Source organism: Nicotiana tabacum, chromosome 20, assembly GCF_000715075.1.
Source record: "Nicotiana tabacum cultivar K326 chromosome 20, ASM71507v2, whole genome shotgun sequence".
Classification (NCBI taxonomy): domain Eukaryota; kingdom Viridiplantae; phylum Streptophyta; class Magnoliopsida; order Solanales; family Solanaceae; genus Nicotiana; species Nicotiana tabacum.
Window position 1 is genome coordinate 85823196 of NC_134099.1, and position 10880 is coordinate 85834075.

The following is a 10880-nucleotide window of genomic DNA, read 5'->3' on the forward strand; positions in this document are numbered from 1 at the left end:
TATTATTATTTTATTGTCTTATTTATTATTTGGTGGCTGTCATAATTTTTGGTATAGTAGTTGTGACTTATTCACACTATATACATTTGGCTTCCGCAACAATTGGTATCAGAGCCAAGGTACTGTCTAAGTATGCTCTGTGGTTGCAGCATAGTCTGATCTTCCACATCAGAAAAGATTTATCTTGGTAACTGAGTCAAGGTTCTGTCTGAGTATGCTTTGTAGTTGCAGCTTAGTCTGATCTTCTACATCAGAAAGGAAATAATCTTGATTTGTGTCGTCAGCTATTAAATAATATTTGTGTCAAATATGGGGGACAATAAACAAGAAGAATCTACATCAAGTGTCAACAATACGTCATCATTGGCATCTTCGCTTATGACAAGAATTGTGTCAAATGCGAAATTTGCGGTAGAAATTTTTGACGGGTTCGGACATTTTGGGATGTGGCAAGGCGAGGTTCTAGATGTCCTTTTTCAACAAGGGCTAGATCTGGCCATTGAAGAAAAGAAACCAGATGTTATTGGAGAAGAAGATTGGAGAATTATCAACCGTGTTGCTTGCGGTACCATTCGATCCTACCTTGCTAGAGAGCAGAAATATCCATACACAAAGGAAACTTCTGCAAGTAAATTATGGAAAGCACTGGAGGATAAATTTTTAAAGAAAAACAGTCAAAATAAATTGTACATGAAGAAGAGACTGTTTCACTTCACCTATGTTCCTGGTACCACGATGAATGAACATATCACCAGTTTCAATAAGTTGGTCACAGATTTGCAAAATATGGATACAACTTATGATGATGGTGACTTGGCCTTAATGTTGTTGGCGTCACTTCCTGATGAGTACGAGCACCTTGAAACTACTCTACTCAATGGAAATGACGAAATTTCTCTCAGAGAAGTTTGTTCAGCTTTGTACAGCTATGAACAAAGAAAGCGAGAAAAACAGAAGGGCGGAGAAGGAGAAGCACTGTTTGTGAGGGGTCGTCCTCAAAATCAAACGAGGACAAAGAAGGGAAGATCCAAGTCAAGATCCAGACCCAGTAAAGATGAATGTGCCTTTTGTCGAGAAAAAGGGCACTGGAAGAAAGACTGTCCGAAGTTGAAGAATAAGGCCAAACATAACAATGGAAAGGCTATTATGGATTCAAATGTAGCTGATTGTGATGATTCAGACTTCTCATTAGTTACAACAGAGTCATCAACATCATCAGACATATGGTTGATGGACTCGGCTTGTAGCTATCATATGTGTCCCAACAGGGACTGGTTCATGGAATTTCAAGAAGGAGAATATGGAGTCATCCACACAGCGGATAACAGCCCTCTTACCTCATATGGCATTGGTTCAATACGATTAAGGAACCATGATGGAATGATCAGAACATTGATAGATGTTCGATATGTACCGGATTTGAAGAAGAATCTCATCTCTGTGGGAGCCCTAGAATCAAAAGGGTTCAAAATCATTGCAGAAAATGGAGTGATGAGAGTATGCTCCGGTGCACTAGTGGTAATGAAGGCTAATCGGAAGAATAATAATATGTACCGCTATCGTGGCAGTACAGTTATTGGGACAGCGACAGTAACATCCAGTGACGACAAAGAGGCAGAAGCAACCAAGCTATGGCACATGCGCTTGGGACATGCTGGAGGAAAATCCTTGAAAACTCTATCAGATCAAGGATTGTTAAAAGGAGTAAAGGCTTGCAACTTGGAGTTTTGTGAGCATTGTGTTAAAGGGAAACAGACAAGGGTTAAATTTGGTACAGCGATCCATAATACTAAAGGCATTTTGGATTATGTACACTCTGATGTTTGGGGTCCTTCCAAAACACCTTCATTGGGTGGGAAGCACTATTTTGTAACCTTTGTTGATGATTTTTCCCGAAGAGTATGGGTGTCTACAATGAAGAGCAAAGATAAAGTGTTGGGAATTTTTCTCAAATGGAAGACGATGGTGGAGAATCAGACATGCAGGAGAATCAAGTGTATTCGCGCAGACAATGGAGGTGAATACAAAAATGATCATTTCAATAAGGTCTGTGAAAATGATGGCATCATCCGACACTTCACTGTTAGACATACACCACAACAGAATGGAGTGGCAGAACGTATGAACCGGACCTTGCTGGAGAAGGTATGGTGTATGTTGTCCAATGCTGGCTTGGGCAAAGAATTTTGGGCTGAGGCAATTACATATGCATGCCACCTCATTAATCGTCTACCATCTGCTGCTATTGATGGCAAAACACCATTTGAAAAATGGTACGGAAAACCTGCTGTAGATTATAACTCTTTGCACGTGTTTGGCTCAACTGCATATTATCATGTGACAGAGTCAAAATTGGATCCAAGGGCAAAGAAGACTATTTTTATGGGAATTACTTCTGGAGTCAAAGGATATCGCTTATGGTGTCCTATGACAAAGAAAGTAATATTCAGCAGAGATGTTACCTTTGATGAATTTGCTATGGTAAATAAGGTAACAGAAGATACCAAACAAAATGAAGGTGCTTCTAAGCAGGTGGAGTTTGAGGGAAAATTTATTTTTCCTACACAAGAAGCAGAAGAGGAAACAAATGAAGATTACCCTCTGGAAGGAGAGCCAGTAGAGGAGATTCCAACTCAGGAATCTCAACAACAACTTGAATCAATAGCAACCAGCAGGCCAAAAAGAACAATAACGAAACCTGTTCGTCTCATAGAGACGGTTGCTTGTGCAACCTCAATTGTAGCTGATGATGTTCCTACTACTTATAAAGACGCTGTCCAAAGTTCAGAAGAAGATAAGTGGAGGATTGCCATGAATGATGAAATACAGTCCCTTCATCAGAATCATACATGGAGATTGGCCAATCTCCCGAAGGGAAAGAAAGCAATTGGGTGCAAATGGGTATTTGCAAAGAAGGAAGGATTTCCTAACCAAGTAGATGTTCGCTACAAAGCAAGATTGGTGGCCAAAGGATATGCTCAAAAGGAGGAAATTGATTACAATGAAGTGTTTTCTCCAGTTGTAAAACATTCCTCCATTAGAATTATGTTGGCTTTGGTAGCACAATTGGATTTGGAACTAGTTCAGATGGATGTAAAAACTGCGTTTTTACATGGAAACTTGGAGGAGGAAATCTACATGACTCAGCCAGAAGGATTCAAAGTTGCTGGAAAAGAAAATATGGTGTGCAAACTTGAAAAATCGTTGTACGGATTGAAACAATCTTCTAGACAATGGTACAAGCGATTTGACGAGTTTATGTTGCGGCAAGGGTACAAGAGAAGCAAATACGATCATTGTGTGTATTTGCACAAGCTTAAAGATGGTTCCTTTGTATATCTTCTCCTATATGTTGATGATATGTTGATAGCTTCCAAGAATTTGGAAGAAATTGATAAGTTGAAGATTCAACTGAAGAAGGAGTTCGAGATGAAGGATTTGGGTGAGGCAAAGAAAATTCTTGGCATGGAGATAATTAGAGATAGACGTTCAAAGAAACTCTGTTTATCTCAAAAGGAATATTTGAAGAGAGTACTTCAACGTTTTGGCATAGATGACAAGACTAAGCCAGTTAGTACTCCACTTGCTTCCCATTTTAAGCTAAGTACTACTATGTCGCCAATGGATGAAGCTGAACGAGAGTATATGTCAAAGGTACCATACGCAAATGTTGTTGGTAGCTTGATGTATGCAATGGTTTGCACAAGGCCTGACATTTCACAAGCTGTTGGAGTTATTAGCAGATATATGCACAATCCAGGGAAGGAGCATTGGCAAGCTGTGAAGTGGATTCTACGGTATATTCATAATACTGTAGATGTCGGGTTAGTTTTTGAGCAGGAAGACAATCAGTCTGTAGTTGGATATTGTGACTCAGATTTTGCGGGTGATATGGACAAACGAAGATCAACTACTGGTTATGTGTTTACTTTTGCAAAGGCACCAGTTAGTTGGAAGTCTACTTTGCAGTCAACAGTTGCTTTGTCTACAACAGAGGCAGAATACATGGCTATTACAGATGCTGTGAAAGAGGCAATTTGGCTTCAAGGATTGCTAAAGGAGCTTGGTGTTGAACAAAAAGGTATCACAATTTTTTGTGATAGTCAAAGTGCTATTCAATTAGCGAAGAACCAAGTTTATCATGCAAGGACGAAGCACATTGATGTTCGGTATCATTTCGTACGCGAAATCATAGAAGAAGGTGGAGTCACAGTGAAGAAAATTCATACTACAGAGAATCCTGCTGATATGCTGACAAAGGTGGTGACTGCGGTCAAGTTTCAACATTGTTTGGATTTGATCAACATTGTTGAACACTGAAGATTGAAGATGAAGACACAACCAAAATTTGTTATTGAGAGAGAATTGAAAATGTGGAATTTTGCCAAGGTGGAGATTTGTTGAAGTTTGGCAAAATGCCAAAGTCCCACATTGGTTGGGAGTTAAGTTTGGGGGAGATTTTTCCCCTATAAAAGAAGGCCTAATGTTTAGGATTTAAATACACCTCTCATTTACCTTCTCATCTGTTTAAGGCATTTGTATCTTCTCTCTTTAGTATTATTTCACTTGTATTTTTGGAGTGAAATAAAATATTGGTTGTGTCCGAGGAGTAGGCAAAATTAGTCGAACCTCGTAAATTCTGGTGTTCCCTTTATTATTGTTTTATTGTCTTATTTATTATTTGGTGGCTGTCATAATTTTTGGTATAGTAGTTGTGACTTATTCACACTATATACATTTGGCTTCCGCAACAATTTTTGAGTTTATCTTTATTTGTTAAAAAATTTTGTTTGGATTATTATTTGCGATGAAAATTTTGGGTATGCGAAAATTTAGGTTTAGGAAACATCACACGAAAGCATTTTTACATCTTCAAGTAAGAGCGACTGAACCTAACATACTTTTGTATAAGCAGAAATGTATTAAAAAAAATCAGTTTAAGAAAGAAAAGCAAGAGGTAACATACTTTTGTATAGGCAGAAATGTATAAAAAAATATCAGTTTAAGAAAGAAAAACAAGAGGCAAAATGCAAGAGTCTACATTTTTGAATTGTGCTATGAAAACAGCCCATTTTCTTTTTCTTTCTTGTTCTTTTCCTATTTGGCAAACTAGTAAACACGTGTAGTTCTTTTACTAAAAAGAGTAAAAGAGTGTTTTTTATTAAGAATGTCACGTTACTTAGTGAAAATTTGATATAGTCAAGTAGCTGGAGATTTCATTTTTATATAAGGCCCTTAGATCCACTACATGCACATTCCTCAAAAGAAACCTTGCCTTATTCTCCTTGTTTTTTCCTCTTTTTTTTTTCTTGTGGGGAAGCCATATATATATATATATATATATATATATATATATATATATATATATATATATATATATATATATATATATATATATATATATATATATATATATATATATATATATATATATATATATATATCTCAATAATAATAATCATGTATTTAATCAATTATATGTGAAAAGTAAATACTTGCAAGTTTTGATATATATCGTTGCGGTTACGTTGAAGGAGCAACTCTTGTCGTTTTGACCACCTGCTGCGTTGGCTTTGGCAACGTAATTATTACTTGTACTAATACTCGTATTAATATTTGGGTTTAACTAAGGTTAAAGCCATTTAAAAAAAAATGCGCAAAAATAGTTACTTTAGCATAAATTGCCACGAGAACATCTGAACTTTGGTCGGTTAAGGTGCGTTTGTCTCTAAACAGTTACATTACTACGTTAATTGAACTCTACCCTCTAAAACACTTATATTGAGGCTTTTAATATCGTTCTTCAAGAAACAATGCTTCTCAACCACGAGTTATAGTGAGATGGATATAATCTCTCCAATCGTAACTAAAGATCTCCCCGCTTTGAGCTCTGGAATTAAAAAATAATGTTGATAGAAAATGCTTTCACCGATAATGGGCCTTACACACATGTCCAGATTAATTAGGGTCCTAATATAATATTAAAAACTGGATGGAAAAGACCAAAAAAAATAAAAATAAAAAAACAGTGCTTCAGCTTTCAAGTTCCTGTAGAGTAAATGGTTAGCATAATACTGTTATAAATAGAAGTAAATGATCTACCAGGATCTTCTGTATTTTTAAATTATCATTATCCTATTAAATGAACCATAAAACTAAAAAATATTTGTAATTAGCCATGACCGAACCACATCGCAGCTCATCTCCAGCATTTGCCTCTGACATTAATCATATCTTTTTAGGCTTCTTTGAATTGATGTTATCCTAGTTGAGGCATATGCAGTCCACATAGCACGTGACCTCCGGCTGAGCACATTCATAGAGGCTAATACAATACATTCACATAGGCAAAAGGAGCATTTTTATTAATTTTCATTAAAAATAGTACAAACACATCTAGTGGGCGTTTGAACATAAGAATTGTAAAATTCTGCAAAAATTGAAATTTGTTTTCAAGTGAAAATAGTATTTAAAAATTAGAGTTGTGTTTGGACATGAATATAATTTTGGGTTGTTTTTGAATTTTTGTGAGTGATACGAGTGAAAATTTTGAAAAATGACTTTATGGAGTTTTTAAAATTTTCAAAAATTCCAAAATTCATCTTCGGGTGAAAATTAAAAATTTTATGACCAAACACTAATTTTGAGAAAAGGTAAAAAAAAAATTGAAAAAAAAAAAGTGAAATTTTTTTCATGGCCAAATGGGCTAAATTGTTTACCCGTAAAACTGTACAATTGAATTTGTTACATGGTTTATAGACAATCGAACTGATTTGATCCAAAATGATAAATAAATTAGATTAAATGAGACTTAGCGTTAAAACCTAAAGAAATGGCAGGCCTAGCTCCGGGAGTGATGCTTCCAAGCACAGAAATAAGAGCAATATAAAATAGAAAGTAAAGATGTATTATTTAGCTTGAGAACAGAATGTAGCATAAGTTTTGCCAGAGATTTCGTGTCTTTACAATGGCGATTGAAGCTACTACTTATAGCTATACCTAGAAAACAAGATCCTAGGAACAAGCCCCTTTTTAAATGATAATAAAAAGGGTTGTTGATGAATATGTAACAACAGGCTATGAATGCCAAAATTCTCTGCGACTACTGCCTATTTAATACTAGGGAATATTCATCATTAAATGCAATTTGGTAACAAACATTCAACTCACTCACTTTGATCGTGTTTCCCTTAGGGTTTATCCGGTGCCAACTACAGCTATTGTTTCCGGTTTTGGTTCTCACTCAATTTACCTTCTATATGTCTTCGGTTCCACGCGTGATGCTATCATTCAATCATTTAAAATGCGAACTAATTTTACCATATAAATAAACTGCTAATTAACCATTCATCTCCCTCTTGTAATTTCAGAAACCACTCTGAAGGGTATGTTATGTTTGATTGGTCAAAAGTATTTAGCAAATTATTTTCTCTAGGAAAATAAGTTCTGTAAAACAGAAAAATGATTTGCTTGATGCGAGTACGAGAAACACAAGTTGTATAAGTGTCATTCCATACTAATTGTCTCCTCCTCACTCCCAACACTCCATCCGACCCTCCTTTCACCCCCTGCCCCATGCCCACTCCCTCACCTCGCCCCACCACCGCTCCCAGCCCGTAACCCCTCATTATCACCCTCACAACTGTCCAACTGCCCCTCAATCCCGCTCTTATAGTGTTTACTTAAGTTATATTTAAAAAAATTGGAATAATATTTTCTGCTTACTTATCAAATATTATTAGAAAATAAGCAAGAAAATTACTTATTTTCTAAGAAAATATTTTGCTTCGTATCAACAAAACCCAAGTCCAAAACAACAACAATAATAATGTTAATACTAATCAATTTATGAAAGAAAATTTTATAAATTACCAAGGGGAAAAAATTACTCCACTTGTAAGAGTCATACGAGAAATTAAAAAGAAATTAATCTATTTTCTCCTCGTAAATTGAAACGCACAATTTACTGTATCAACATCAGTGTCAAAGTTCCCTTATTGGGAGAAGTCTATACTCCATTAGCTAGTTCTTTAAGGTTCTTTATTTATGTCTGATAATTTACATTATAACTATCTTAAGCAGCCTCTTTTAGCTGGTTCTCTTAAGGCGAGGCGCTTTGGAGAAAATATCCATTAATTTATAACTCATTGTTTAAGATTATAACACCATATGGTTTGGTGTAAGCGTCGGGTGTGAAACAAGTACAATATTTTGCACTTTCAAATTAAAATAATTAAGAACAATAGGTACTATAATAAATCTAATTTAGTGAGATAAAGTGCAATGAATAATATATTATAACTAGTTAGACTCCACTGATAGTATATAAATTATTTACACTGATAGTATATATAAATTATACTCTTTTGAAATTTGAGGTTGGCAAATGTGATGCTGAAAATATTTACTTACCTCAGCCATCGTGCACTGTGGACTATATCATGCCACATTGTTGCTTGGAGGAGAAAAGCTGAAAGTTCGATCATATTCTGAAATATTGTCTTCCCTTTATCGTTGGACGATAAATTAATTAATTTATTAATATATTAAAACAACACAAGAGGCACTAAGATGACCTGAGAAACATGAAAAGAGGTGTTAATTTCTAGTTTAGCTAGATACCCTATAGGACTTTACATTTATAATAATGGCAATTGGCAAGTTGCTAGATTACAGCTTAATGAATCTTATCTGTAGTGAAAGTTAATCGTTGATTTATTTAATTGAAACGTGTTACCCTTCTCGGAATTCGCTTATATTAGCAAGTTGCTTGATTAAATTATAATACTTGTAGCTAATTCCGTATGAATATGTGCGCTATTTTACGGGGGGGGGGGGGGGGGGGGGCTCTAGTCTAGTTTAGTATGTTATTAAACGGCAGTGGGACGGGGCAGGTGTACTACATCCAATGTTTTTAATAGGGCAGAGCACACGAGATCAAGGTACCTTTTTTAACCACTGCACTCTCGCTTTTCGAGGTTGGATTTGAAATTTATGAGTTCGAGATTTTAAGTCTTTTTAAGTTAGTGGGTTTTAAATGTCACACCCCTTTTCTATTCCTCAAAATAATAATAATATGTGTATGAGCCAAAGATTTTTTCCAATTAAAGTGACAAAATTTGAATAGGAATTATTTTATTGTTCAGAGTCGCCACTTAGAATTGATTTTTTCGGTGTTCCAAGTCACCATTTATTTGGATCTCTAGTCAAAGGAAGGTTTGACTCTATTTTAATCGGTCCGCGAAAACAAAGTTCAGGTAAGGAATTCTGTTGACTGGGGAGAAGGTATAAGGCATTCCCCGAGTCCCGTGGTTCTAGCACGGTCGCTTTATTGACTTAAACTTGGCTTGAATTAATTTTGGACAAACTGTGATTTATATTATTTTCATGTTTTACCTATCCTCTTTTATCTCTTGATTATTAGAAAAAATTAAAGAATATTTTTGAATAATAAGATGTCATAACCACACTACGCAAGCGAATGCGTGATCGACGAAATTTATTATTTAGTCATAACGGCGCTACGCAAGCGAATCCGCAGTCATGACAGACGATTGCTAGCACGTTATTTACTTTTGAAAAATTGCCGCAATTGTGTTGGAGGAAACATTAACCCTCTTTTTTCAGAAAATTTATTAAATGTCACTACCACGCTACGCAAGCGAATCCGTGATTATGACAAAAGATTTATAAATTAATTAAAACTATTGAATATGACATGAAATTGATGAATTAACTTATTAAAAGTTAAGCGTCATGCAACACAAGTGAGTCTGTGAAGTTAAAGCGCACCTACTATTTGCCTAACATTTAAATTAATTAAAGGGAAACTAGTTAATTAAAATAGTAGAAAAATCTGATATTATCATTATTTTTTCGAGCTTTATAGTTGGGAAAAATTATGCAAATAAATGTTGGACCAACTTTATCTATTTTAAAAGAAATGAGCCAACTTCTTGTTAAAAAAAATGGGCCAGCTTGTATGGAGCTTTTAGGCTGCTGGAATTTATTATTAAAATGGGCCAAGAAATGAATTTCAATTGGCCCAATGCTATATAGAAGAAAAGGGGTAATTTTGTTGTTTAAAGGTAAATGGGTCAACTTTTATCTTTGATTCAATAAAGCCCAAAGTTGATACAATCTTAGCTCTTTACTTAGTTTGAATTCATGACCATTAACTACATAGTCACAATTGTATAAATGTCCACTTTACAAAAATAGCCATTTTTGCAAATCCGGCAAAATGGCCAGATTCACAAAGATATTATCACAGCATTCCTAGAAGCATATGTTGGCAGTGAAATTTCAGCAACTAAAACGAATTCATGCTATGTGTTATACACCTAAAGTCATTCATGACATACTTAGCATTGTTACTCGGATATAATAGCTTGAAAACATGCTTAAAAAATCCATAAACGACTTACATATCACATTCAAAAACTTACAACTCAATTCAAGTATTATGAAGGACTATATTTACATTATCACATGCTTGATACATAACAATAACATACAAGCTCTTTTGTTGTCAAACTATTCATCACATCAAACACATTTAAATGGTGCAGCATGTTCAAGTTGTTCCCATTGCTAAAAATACGTACATTACGAGTCTTAAAGGATTACCTGGTAGCAAAAGAATAAATAGTAGTTCAACAACTAAAGCAGCATAAAAACAGCAGCAAAACAACAGCAAATTCGTGTTAAAACAACCCAAAAACTTAGAGAGGGAACCCAGAAACGAACTCTAAAGAGGACTTATACTTTTTTAAAAGTTTGCACTCTAAGATTCACTCTCAAAGCTCACCATTTCAGCTTACTTTTCATGTGTTCAACTGCTGATTTTTTTTTGTTTTTGTGACAAAGCAATTATAAAA